Source organism: Cervus canadensis, chromosome 12 (assembly GCF_019320065.1).
Source record: "Cervus canadensis isolate Bull #8, Minnesota chromosome 12, ASM1932006v1, whole genome shotgun sequence".
In the NCBI taxonomy this organism is placed as follows: domain Eukaryota; kingdom Metazoa; phylum Chordata; class Mammalia; order Artiodactyla; family Cervidae; genus Cervus; species Cervus canadensis.
The window spans coordinates 45,884,505-45,898,509 of record NC_057397.1 but is presented as its reverse complement, the minus strand read 5'-3'; the positions used below and the strand labels follow the sequence as shown (position 1 = coordinate 45,898,509).

The following is a 14,005-nucleotide window of genomic DNA, read 5'->3' as shown; positions in this document are numbered from 1 at the left end:
GTCTTAGTGGTTGTAGTTTCTGTCATGGTCATGGGACACATCACCCCATCTATCTGTCCAGACTGACACAAAAATTTAGGCTTTTACAGGAAGCTTAGTGTAAAAGGAGAATTAAAGTACAGTATGGAAACAGGCTAATGTTAATATTCATTTTAATTGATCTAAATATTTACTCGTGAATCTTCACCATACTTTTTTCACTGACTATGAAGAGGTGACACAGATTTGAGGTGGCTCTGGAAGGAAATGTAAGAGCTAGCAGAAATTTGGCAACATGCATTTCAGTCAGAGGTGTTTCAGGTACAAGAGGGCATGGTATGGCGAGAGAACTAGGCTCCATGATAGCAGTCGTGTTTGTAGGCAGTGGTAGAGATGAGGCTGGAAAACTGGCAAGGAAAGCACATAAAAAGCTATTTGCCCCATGTTAAGTATTTGGAATACATCCTGAAGATGATGGGGATTTACAGTAAGGTTTGCAACAGGGCTTCCATGGTGGCTCAGACAGTAAAGAATCTGCCTGAAAAGCAGAAGACCCAGGTTTGATCCTGGGTTGGGAAGATCCCTTGGAGAAGGAAATGGCAACCCAACTCCAGTATTCTTACCTGGAGAATTCCATGGACAGAGAAGCCTGATGGTCTACAGTCCACAGGATCACAAGGAGTCAGACACACAACTGAGCAACTAACACTTTCACTTTTATTTTCCAGCAGGGTACCACATGATCAGATTCTTGCATTTAATTATCATATACTAAGGCATATATATGAAATCTAGAAAGATGGTACTGATGAACCTACATGCAGAGCACCAGTGGAGACAAAGACACGGACAACAGACTAATGGACACAGCCGGAATGGGAAGGAGAGGGTGGGAGGGGGGTGGAGAGAGTAACATGCAAACACACTTACCATGTGTAAAATAGATAGCCAGTGGGAACTTTCTGTATGGCTTGGGGAACTCACACTGGGGCTCAGTAACAGCCTAGAGGGGTGGGATGGGGAGGGAAGAGGGAGGGATGTTCCAGTGGGAGAGGACATGGGTAAACCTATAGCTGATTCATGTTGATGTTTGGTAGAACCCAATGCAATACTGCAAAGCAATTATCTTTCAAGCAAAAATAAGTAAATTTATAAAAAATCTTATATTAAAAAAATATTGCCTTCTATAGGTAGCCTGGAAGATGCTGCCATCAGAATCTAACCAGAAGTAAGATGACTTATAAAGAAGCTATTGCCATAGTCCCAGCAAGAAATAATAAAACCCTCAACTAGAACTGTAACAGCAGGGTGTGGAGGACAACTTGAGAGAGATTTGAGAGGTTGAATTGATGGGCCCTGATCCTGTCATAAAGAAATATGAAGCATTATAAAAAAGAAAAAATTGTTGTTTAAAATTTCAGCTCAATGCCTTCAGAAATAGCTAGCAATTTGCAAGTTCCTTGTGTAAGACAGATTTTTGCATTTAAAAACATTTATTTAGAAAAATGATCAAGAAAGTAGACTCTTCTTCCTTAGATGTCTGTTGATATGTATGATGAAGTTTGAGAGAATCAAAATCATTCCTTCTGGCTTTTTTTTTTTTTTGTAGTTTGTGCCCTTTAAACTAAATCCAGATCTAACAATTTCAGGCTATTATTATAAGAGGGAAATCATAAAAGCATTTTGCCAAAGCCACCCAAACTATACATCTTTTAGGAGATCTACCACTAAGCAGGCAAGAGAGAGAAAAATCAGAGAGCAATGCTTTTAAGATGAGAGACAAGCAGCAGATCAAACATGTTGGGTTGAGGTTAGAGCTGTCAGCTCCTTCAAATACTTGACTTACGTTAGAAAGATCTGTAGTGCAGACTGGAAGGCGGAACCGGGTTCTAAAATTGGAACCCTAGTAGGAAATGATTACAGTTCTGTGATTAATTTATGCAAAAGTAGAATCATACCAACTCATAGTCCGGGCTGGAAACTGAGTCTCTTTGTAAGCAGTCTTTGGAGTTTCTGATGTTAGTTTTCAAGTTATCCAACCCCTCCTTGGAGGAGTGAGTTTGCAGACCTGAATCAGACTTCACCTTCACATAGACCTTGCCTAGGAACTGGTTCAAACTACAGTTGGTAAGTGGTTTCCTGCCCTTTATGTAATGTTTCCAAGGTATGCTTCCAAATGGATGAGACATAATTTCCTGAGCCTGAATAGGAACAAAATTGCAATTGTTTTAACTAGTCCTATGGGCTTCTAGCTCAGGGCCTTAAACACTTATCGTCTTGATCTTGGCTCTCACTATATTAAATGAGCGACTGTGATTAGCAACATGAGAACATGGTTGCATTTAGGCTGTCCTTTGAATCCCAGTGTAAATCTATCATTGGAGCTCAGAGATTTCAGGCTTTTGGTGATGGGACGAGAACGCACAAAAGCTTCTAACAACTACTGGAAAAGTGAAACAGTGGCTCCCAGCCATGGTTCCCTTTCGTCTCTGCTGCGTTAATGTGTTCCACATTGATCTCTCAGTCCATATGCTCTGAGGGGCACTTGGAGTGTTCCAGAAAGAACAACTTACTCCCCGATTCTAAGTTATCAGAGTTTTATTTTATATGCATGTACTCTGAGGAGCATCTTCTACATTTATTTAGAACACACATATCTTAAAGAGTTGCTCAGGATTTTTTCTTTAGTAACTTTAGATGAAGTTATTACTCTGTGAAAATATCAAATCACACACAGAAAAGAAGAGAAATGAGAAGACTGTCTTTCTGTCTACTGTGTGAGGACCCAGCAAGAAAGCAGCTGTCTGTAAGCCACAAAGAGTTTGCTCACTAGGAACTCAACTGCTCAGCACCTTGATGTTGGATTTCTCTAATCCCAGAACTACAAGAAAATAGTTTTTATTGTTTAAGAAAAAAAATTATTTTTCTTTTACAAAGCTTTTATATTTTATGTTCACATTAAGTGAATTTTCTGTTTCCCATCGTAGGAATCTTCTCTGAAACTGTTAAAAGGGTTTTAGTATCTGGTCTCTTATAATAACACATTAATAGAGTTTTACCAAAAAGAAACACTGTAATTAGATTTGCCATATAAACTTCCTTAGCTAAACCACTCCACACTCTGCTGAAACAAGATGATATTGTTGCTATAATAGTATTTTTATGGATACATACACAAAGGTGAAGGGGCCACAGTAGCACATGCTACTGTACATCTGGTCTTATCCAGTGACCTAGTCTGGTGTCTGAGACAAAAGGTAAGTTTGCAACGGTAGTGGCTAGGTTCAAACCCCCTCCTTCTCCTTCCCTCCCCTTTCGGTCTTCTCTCTTCCCATCTCCTGCTAAATTCCTGAATATTCCATTCAGGTTGGGAAACTAGACAGTGAGGGTACTACTACAGGTTCTCAAGTAATTGCTGTCCTTCTCCATCGCTAGCGTGGGAAGCTTTCTGCAATGCCGTAGCCCTGCTTCTCAGCTGCCCAGCACATTCACAGAACAGTTTTCTGTTCATACCTGCTGAAGAATCACTGATTCTGTCAAGCTTTGAAATTCTGCTTCTCAATAATTCAACTTAAAAAGTTAAACGAGTGGGACTTCCCTGGCAGTTCAGTAGTTAAGACTCCATGCTTTCAATGCAGAGGATGTGGGTTTGATCCCTGGTCAGGGAACTAAGATGCCATATGCCTCGTGGTAACAAAAGTCAAACTAGTAAAAATAAAACTAGTGAATACTAATTCAGAGCCACACCCTGTGTTAAGTAGGTACTGAAGAAATATGAGGACAAGATACACCTCCTCATCTTGACGTTCCTCAGCAAACATATATACTGTCTGTATGATGGACTCGCAGATTCACATGGTGGCATATGAGAGGAATGAGCACCCTCCACAGTGGGTACCCAGGGAGGGGGCAGATACTAGTTTACTTTCCTGGTAACTGGCACAAGCTTTTGTGTGTTCTCATCCCAGCACCTAAGGCTGAAATCTTTGAGCTCTAATGACAGATTTACACTGGGATTCAAAGAGCCTCACTGTCCCTGCTCTGACTTCTAAGGAAGAAGCAGCCTTGCTAGTTCATTTGAATAAAAGGCAGCAAAACAGAACTGGAAGAAGTACGATGGCCTTAAATACCTGCATTAATACCTGCAGGTGAAACAACACAGAGTATTTTAAAGAAATACAAATAGACTGGAAAGGAGGACAGACTGGGCTAGGGGTGGCAGGGGGCTGACTGATTTGACCGATGAACAAAAGCAGTTTGGGGACCCTTTGGGAGAGAGCATGGCAGCCTGAAGGAGATCAATAAATAAAAGTAATTTTTAAGATTTGTTGCAGTGCATCATCCATTATACTCTTCCATCTGGCAAGTTTAAGGGGCCACAGTAAACGTTTTAATTGTTTACAATATGGCAACACTGTACTGAGGATTGTTCATGGGGTGGCATGATTTTATGGGATTTGTCTTTGCTTCAACATCGCCTGTGAATTGTTTGCTAATTATTTTGAGCAAATTTGTTTATTTCTTCTAAATAAATTTAAATCACTCAAGTGTTATACTTCTAACTACTAACACAGTGCCAGGCACGTTTTAGTTTTCCATGATGTCCTGCCCACCATTCTTTCCCCCTTTTTTATTTCAGTGGCTCTATCTCACCTCTCTTTTGAGAATGACTCTTTTCCCCACTCATTGTTGCCTTGGTGGGAATATAAGTCAAGATGCTTTCCCACATCTATTTCTTCCCATCATCACAATCAAGGCAGGCTCATTGACTGCTCTGGTGGCCAAGATGGGCTTACTGTTTCCTTTTCCTTACAACATTTTCCTTATAAAGCTTGTGCAGCTTTGAGATGGAAATCTTTCATAAAGCCTCTTGCCAATTTATAACCCAAGACTGTCTTTTCTCAAGGACTTGGGAACCATGCCTTTGAAGTGTAACCATCAAGACAGATAGACCCCTTACCTTCCAGTACCTGTGGGAGCACTGAACCTTAACTTTGGTGGGAGCATAGGATCAAGTTGTAAAATTACCTCCTGTCATGATGATATGGGGCTTCCCTTGTGGCTCAGATGGTAAAGAATCCGCCTGCAATGTGGGAAACCTAGGTTTGATCCCTAGGTTGGGAAGATCCCCTGGAGAAGGGAAAGGCTATCCATTCCATTATTCTGGCCTGGAGAATTCATGGGGTCGCAAAAACTTGGACACAACTGAGCGACTTTCACTCACTCACATGACGAAATGAGAAAGTTTACTTTCCTTTTGCGTTAAGTCAACTAGTAAGCATGGATAGCCTACAATCTACTCCTCACCCCACCTCTACACCCTGTTCCTCTTTGTTTCAGCAGAGTTGAGTTTGTAGTTCTCTCCTCTCCCCTCTTGAAACAGCCTTGAATAAAGTCTTCGTTGTTGGTTTAGTTTTGTGCTGTGTAAGTTTTACTGTGACCCTGGGATCTTTAGGTACTTTGTTTCCCCTGGGAATTTGGATCCTGAAGAGAGTAACACAAGGATACACATCATGTAGAAATGAGATAACCTAACAACACTAACTTAAAGACACAGCCTTTTGGTTCTTTCTCCTTAGATCTCTGGATTAACCCTCATTCACTCTCCTTTTAATTCTGTGAGTTGGCCCATATACTTCCAATGAGCTCCCTTCCTGTCCAGAAACTGTTTAGAAAGTATGCTTACTGATGGATATGGGTTATCTATATTAACCCTCACAAAACCTCTACTAGGTAAGAAGTATCAATCCAATATTAAAGATAAAGAAATTCAGAGTACTTTAAAGTCTATTATTTTTATAAAGGTCACCAGTTAGTAAAAGCAGGATTCTGAAAACACATTATCTTTCTACAAATGATCATTTAAATAAAACTCACAAATATAGACTCCATAAAATTTCAAAGAATAAATTCACCTCAAGTGTAGAGTTTTGCTTCGTTTGTTCAATAAATGTCTCCCTTCTGTCCTCCCGACACTTCCTCATAATGACTTCTGTAAAAGGTTAATACCTCTCAGGACACCTCTTAGTCTGTCAGTGGGTCACATTTCCCTTCCCTGAATGTTCTAATATAAGCAGAAATGCTTGACGGAGATGGAGAGATTTAGCTCTGATGATTCATGCATTCTGCTGCCACTCAGGTGCTCAGTCGTGTCCAACTCTTTGCGACCCCATGGACTGTAGCCCTCCAGGCTCCCTTGTCCATGGGGATTCTCCAGGCAAGAATACTGGAGTGGGTTGCCATGCCCTCTCCATGGGCATGAACCCAGGTCTCCCGCATTGCAGAAGGATTCTTTACTGTCTGAGCCACCAGAGAAAACCAATTCATGCGTCGGTCAACATCAATTTTTGTTTATATTTGAAAGGAAGGGGATTACGATTCAACTTCATACTTTCTACCAATTTCTACAAACTCATCTCTTTCCTAATTCACCTTTGTCACCTTCTAATCAAGAACCTTCACTGACTTTTTTACTCTAAAAGAAGTAACAGGCTTTCAAGTCCTCTTATGACACAGTTCCATATTCCACATTCAATAGGACTATGTCTTTAACAGACATGGCCTCTATTCTGTCATATAGCTCTCTTCCTTTCCCCTGCCTGCCTTCCCTCACATACCATGTTCTGTCTTTCATTCATTCTTTTTCATTTTGCTTATTCTAATCCTTTTATTTGAAAGTCTATTTCAATACTCTCTATTTTGCATTAAGCTTCCCAGCAATTAGAACATCCTTTACAGATCGATTTCTTTCTTGAACTTTAACTGTATTCCTGGTCAGCAAAATTTATCCATCAATTTTCTCTAATTGTTGAAAGTTCATTAATCTTGTCTTTCAAGAACTGTGCCATAGTGTGGCATCCTTATGGTGAGCTAATGAGTTAAAAAAGAAAAAAAAAAAAGGTAAGTTCTTAATTAAAGATCATCTTTTAGACAGAACTAGGTAATGAGCTATAAAGAAGATATTAAATGGATGAGTTTTACTTCCTTCACTTAAAAAGAAAAAAAGATTATCTAAAAATCCTATAAACGACAGCTTTTGAGAAGTTTTTGTTCCAGATCTAAAAGGATAACAAACAAGAGAACTCTCTTTCACAGGTTAAATACTCCTTTATTCTTTGATGCTAATAACACCTTCATGACAAGCCTGGGGAGTAATAATTATTAATTCACTTTTGCTACCCAAGCAACGGATGGAACTTAAGTTGCCCAAGATCACACAGGTGATTTAGAATTGGAACCTAATGTAAGTCTGTTACAAAATACCTCCATATTCTTGCTTCTATCTGTGGTAGACAGAATACTGTATCTTTCAAAATGCCCATGTTCTAATTCCCAGAACATGTAAATGTGTTATGTTATATGACAAAGGGCAATTAAGGTAGCAGATGAAATTAACTTTGCTAGTCAACTGACTTTAAACTGGGAAGATTATTCTAGATTATAACCAGACATGTCTAATATAACCACAAAGGTCCTCAAAGAGTGGAAGAGGGAAACAGAAGAATCAGTGTCAAAGTGATGCATTCTGAGAAGACTCCACTGGCTATTGCCGGCTTTGAAGACGGAACGGGGAGGCCATAGGACAAGCAATGTGAGCAGCCCCTAGGAGCTGGAAAAAGCAAGAAAGGAGATCTTCTCCTGGAGCTTCCAGAAATCAACACAGCTCTGACACACTTTGATTTTAGCCCAGTAAGACCCATTTTGAACTTCTAATCTCCAGAACAATAAAATAAGAAATTTATGTGGTTTCAAGCTGCTAAATCTGTGGTGATCTGGTGAAGCAACAACAGGAAATTAACACACTATCCAAACTAATATTTGAAATTCCACAATGGTTTAAGACTTAACTAATGGCAAAGGTACATGAGTTTGATCCCAAAGGACTCTGAAGATACAGTTGAACCAAAGGAAGGCTACCTTCAGTATATTTTTTTGTCTCTCTTGAAAATAAATTCACCTTATGCTAGAGAGTTCTTAACTTCTTCACCTAAGAATATTCGACGACTGAGGCAAAGTAAAATACCATCCTGAGGCAATGAGAAGATCTGAAATATCTACTACAGACTCATACCAATGAATTTGCTTTCATTCAACAGTCTCAGTCCCTAAATTTAGTAGTTCCTAAATCAGTCATCAATTAGAGATAGAAATATCTTTTAATGCATACACATTGTCTTCAAGAAAGCTCTTAAAGTCACCAGTTTTTAGCTAACATAATTGGGGAACATGTATACATATATATGAACAGATTTCCTTAACTTATACAGTAATTACATAGACTAGGCTATGTGTCTCATGCAAGAAAAATATGCATATATCAGCTTAAAGATCTCCCAGTATACCCCAATTATAACAGTTGTACCATAACCATAAATCACAGTTACACAGTAACTCTAAATCATTAATTAATGCAATAAGTACTCACTGAACACTCATTATGTGCTAAACATTATTCTTGGTGATTGGGACGTATCAGAGAGTCACTGTATTTCCTAGAAAACTTTTTCTTGAGAACTTTTTAAAAGTTCTCATTTAAACTTAACTCCTAATTCACACAGTATCTCAAGCTCCATAATCCTGACACTCCTAAAAATTCTGTTCCACTCATCATACTGAATGCCTGATACAGTGATTAAGAAAATATGTTGTACAGTCAGACAAATTTGGGTTTGGGACACTCTCAACTACTAGCTGGGACATTGGTCAAGGTAATAAAAATTAGCTGTAACTTTCTTTTCTGTAAAATGGAAATGATAATATTTATCCTACAGAATTGTTGGAAACTGTAATTACAATTAATACATTATTCATATAGCATCTTACATGGTATCAAGTATTCAATAATGATCATTATTGTTTATATTATTACTATCATATCATAGTGCTTAAATTGTATCACTTTTTATTATACTTGTTATGTTGTTGCTATTTGCCCACTAATATAGGCCTGAGAAACAAAAGACACAAATTCTGACTAAGACATAGAGGTAATTCTGCCATGATATTGACCTTGCTGATTTGTAACTTATTTGCACCTCCAGTTATAACAAGGCAATTGATTTTGAATGAGCTTTACTAGTTTGTTTGGGTTTTCCTAAATCTTAGTGGTCTGATCATCCTATTCACTGAAAAGAGTGTTTACCAGCAAACGGTGGTGGGAGCAGGACGTATCTCTTTAGATACATTCAGAAGGAAAGTTGTTTCTGCCTATTGTAAGCAGACTCATGACAGTAACACCTAACCCTTCCTTAGGGTTAAGATCTTATGCTTATGTTTAGTTTCTCATTCACGTCTGATTCTTTGCAAGCCCATGGACTGTAGCCTGCCGGGCTCCTCTGTCCGTGGGAGTTTTCAAGCAAGAATACTGGAGTAGGTTGTCATGTCTTCCAGGGGATCTTCCTGACCCAGGGATTGAACCCTCATCTCCTTCTTGCACTGCAGGCAGATTCGTTACCTGCTGAGCCATCAGGGTCAAGTACTTACAAATCCAAGGAAGAGATCATCAGCTTTGCAACAAATATTAATACAACAGAATGGAACATAGTTTGGGCAGCCAGGCTGTTTTCTCTAGGTTAAAATTAAAAAGTTGAAGCAATTTCAGGGAGAATGTTCTGAGATCATCTTTCTAAACAACCCCAAAGAGAAAATTTAAGTATCTGACAGCTGAGTGTCATTAATAAAAGTAATATAATTACATATCTGATACCTACAATCTATTATCTATCTACGTAGTCTCATTTCCATTCCCCTTCCCCCACTGATTTCCAAAGAATTTTTTGTGACATTGAAATAAAGGAGTTTTGTGTCCATATAAACATTTTTATTGGGCAATAATGACTAGAAATGTTTCATTTTCATTGACAAGTTTAAGTACACTTCTTTTTTTTTTTTGACATTTTAGAAATCAGGCATAAGAATACAAATATATTTATCATCCATTGGCTGAGATAATAGCTCCCCATTGGGGCCCAATAAATAGCCTCTAATGTTTATTTGATCAATAAACAATTAAATTGGGATCCAAAGGCCAACAAACATACAGGCAAGAATCCATGAGTGTGTGGCTCGCCTTGGAACCAGGCATTTAGCCTTGATGCACACACTTCCTTGCTGAAAGCAAGCGCTTTGCACATAAGCCACACACTGTGTTGATCTGAGAAACTCAGAGCCCAAATCCCAGTTGACAAAGCACACCTGCAATGGTTCAGCCTTTCAACACGTCTCCTCCTGACACTAACCAGGTAGGGAAATGGGTGGGGAGGGCTGGGGTGGGAGGTAAGCCTCCAGCCCCATGAGTGTATCTTCACCTTAACAGCATGTGAGTGATTTCACAGAAATCCACCCAGCATTTTGGAGTAAATCACTTCCATCTCCCACGTTACCATGATGAAGCCAGAAGTGCGGTATTTGACATTGTGGACATCTATTGAAGACATTGATATTTTCAAACAAACAAAGGTTCCTGAATAAGATGTGTAAGACTGACAAAAGAGTGATTTCGTTGAAAGTCATTCTTTCCTCTTTTCTTTTCCTTCTGTAAATAAAGGAGGTTTTATATTTGTCCTGCCCAGCAGGACTTTCTGCAACAATGGAAAAGTTCCATATCTGAGCTGTTCATTACTATAGCCACTAACCATGTGCTACTAACAAACATGTCTAATGGGACCAAAGAAGAAAACTTTAAAGTCATATATTAAAAGAAAAGAGGGCAGCAGAGGATGAGACAGATAGCATCACCGACTCAATGGACATGAGTCTGAGCAAACTCTGGGAAATAATAAAGGACAGGGAAGCTTGGTGTGCTGCAGTCCATGGAGTTGCAAAGAGTCAGACAGTACTTAGTGACCGAATAACAACAAAATTATTAGTGGCAACTGCATTAAGTAGCATAGATCTAAATCTTGATGACCATATTTCACATTTTGAAATTTGGGATTAATGAGAATCAAATGAACAGTCTAGCAAAATAAAATAAAAACTGATATTAGGAAACAGAGAGGCAAATTCATTTCAGCTATCATTTTCAGTGCAAAATGTAATTGCTTCTTAAGTACAAACTTCCTCAGGCAACTGTAAATATTTTGTTCTGGTCAATAGTTTATAGTATTTTGATCAATTGGAAGGTACTAGATACCATGGATTTCCAGTTTTCAAATGACACTACAGCAATAAAATACAGTTATCACAAAAATACTCTCTAACAGTAAAACTAGAAAGAATCACAATATCATGGATTTGCTCATCTGTTTCAAAATGTTGGGAACAAGAGGACTTCTTCTTGCTATTCTACTTAAAATAACCCTTCATCAAAATGATGTAAGAAGTTTTTCTGCATGTTCCCTTCAAAATAACACCCTAAATAACAAGAAGAGACTCAGACTGCACCATCAAAGAAAATGAAACCATTAGTAATCTAAATTATGCCACACAGTTACAGACCTTTCACTCACCTCCATGCAAAGCCAGAGGTTTATACTCCAGAGTGGTAGTCTCCAAGCCCTAGATCTGGGATCCTATTGTTGGGGATGAATGTGTTTTCAAACTCATCCCAGTCCTGTTGAGTCAGAAAATCTGGAGGCAAGGCTCAATTACCTGTGGTTTAACAAGTCTTCCAGGTGATTCTGGCGTATGCCTAACAACCACTGCCCTGAGGTAACTGAACCAGAGAAGTTCTGGGTTCCTTAGCCCAGGAACAAGGTTGTCATTTAAATTCAACACTGAAGACCAAGGAATAGAGGGGAATACTTATTGAAAGGCTCCAGCTCCAGGACAGCAGCAGCCTCACAGCACTTCAGACAGAAGATAGTGGGATCCCCTATTGGTGAAACCAACTACCCCAGAGAAAATTAGCCAGTTAACAAGCTGTGGGCTACCTGATTGCCCTACACTCCACAGTGCTAATCAATTAGGTTTAAGTGCCTGATCTTAGATCTGATTGGATAGTCATGGGGTGATCAGCTATTTGAGGACACCAAGACACACAGAAAATCTGGGCACTCACGGGAAACATGATGTAGGGCTCACAGAAAGCCTCAATATATATACATATATAATTAATGATCTTTCAAAAGAGAAAAAAAGGAAATAAAAATATCATGATATACACAAGAAGGGTTTCCCATGAGGCTCAGTGGTAAAGAATCACCTGCCAACACAAGAAGCGAGGGTTCAATCCCTGGTTCGGGAAGGTCACCTGGAGAAGGAAATAGCAATCCACTCCAGTATCCTTGCCTGGAGAATTCCATGCACAGAGGAGCCTGGCGGGCTACCGTCCATGGGGTCACAAAGAATCACACACAACTTAGCGACTAAACAACAATAATAAAATACACAAGGAAAAATTGTAGAAAATAGCTGAAACTTTAAAATGTGATCATTGAAATTAGAATTCAATAGAAGATTTAACAGAACATTAAATCAGGGATTCAGAGCAATAAAACAGAAAGTAGACAGTAAAAAAATAAATCAATTTGTTAAAAGATCTACTCAAGTGATCAAAATATCAAAAAAATAGGGGCCCAAGGAAGAGTGTAAAACGATGGTGATAAAAGAGAGGATATTTTTAAAGCAATCATGTAAGAACATTTCTTGGAAATTAAAAACAACTCTCTTACTGAACATCCAGCCTAATAAACAAGTCACATCATCATAAGGTCTTAGAGTATTAGACATTTTTTAAAATGTCCTAATCATTTCCAGAGATGAAAAACCTAGTCACTTAAACAAAGTAGGGAATGAGATAGATATCTGCCTTCCCAACAGCAACAACAGAAAATACAATAAAATGGAACAATGTATAATAAACTCATAGTCAAATGAAGTTCAATCTAAATTGCGGTAGCCAGTCAGTTCCTCAAGCAAAAGTATAAAAATGATAATTTCAAGTGTGCAAAAGGTAAAAAAAAATTCCTCTCATGTAAACTTTCTTGGAGAAACCACTGGAGAAAGGATCATAGTAAAATCAACCTGGGTTCTTAGAGCAAGATTCTCATAAGAGCAAGGTAGAAGTGCATGATATTTTCATGGAAAGTTATAAATTATCACCTTGGACTATGAATCGACACAGATTCAAGGAGAGGGGTACTGGATTCAATTTCTCAATGAGGGAGTGAAACGATTCTATTTAAGTGCAGGAGACAGGAGCTATTGTTGCAGTTACCGGTCCGACTATATTACAAATTGACTTTTAGAAAGGAAGATTTGATACCAGAAGTATAAGCAAACCAACATGGGCTATCTGAAAACTTTTTCACTAACTCATTCTTTTTTTTGTTTTGTCTTTTTGGAGAGCCTCTAAAAAGAGGGTGTAGTATCTAAGTGACACATATATTGATTGATGTATTCTAATATATAGCCTCTGATTGGCTTTGACCCACTCTCTACTGAAAGGCTTCCCAGGTGGCACTAGTGGTAAAGAAGCCATCTGCCAATGCAGGAGACACAAGAGATGCAGGTTCAATCCCTGGGCTGGGAAGACCCCCTGGAGAAGTAAATGGTAACCCGTTCCAGTACTCTTGCCTGGAAAATCCCATGGACGGAGGAGCCTGGTGGGCTACAGTCCATGGGGCCTCAAAGAGTTGGACATGACGGAGCAGCTGAGTACACACACTAGTGAAAGGGCCCTCTGTAAAAAGAAGGTAAGAACTAAGCTTTAGCACAGTGATCCTACCAGAGTGCTGACCTAAGTTATCACTCATTGCATGTTAGGCATTTTTAAATCTCTCTCTTTCTCATACACACACACACACACACATCTTTTATTACTGGGCCAGCCTATCATTCTGTAATTACGCAGTCCATTCCAGAAATATTTATGGAGCTCCTACTATGTGCCAACATTATGTAATACAAAAATGAGTGAAGTCTGCTTCTTCCCTTTCTGATGTCATAGATTAATGGAAGACACAGACAGGTAAATAGAAAATGGCCATGTGTTTGAAAAGGAGCTTTACCCTGGCCGTACAATGTGAATCACAAATTATATAGTCTAAAATCAGATTTTCCCTAATTTATTAATATATTTGTA

At 38.8% G+C, this 14,005-nt stretch overlaps 1 long non-coding RNA gene across 1 annotated transcript; it reads left to right on the top strand.

Annotated features, from left to right (window-relative positions):
• Window positions 1–1,938: 1,938 nt before the first annotated feature.
• On the top strand, window positions 1,939–10,176 carry LOC122451497. The gene is made up of 3 exons (XR_006272421.1): window positions 1,939–2,106; window positions 7,075–7,222; window positions 7,451–10,176. It is a non-coding gene; the product is annotated as an uncharacterized LOC122451497 (long non-coding RNA).
• The last annotated feature ends 3,829 nt before the right edge of the window (window positions 10,177–14,005 follow it).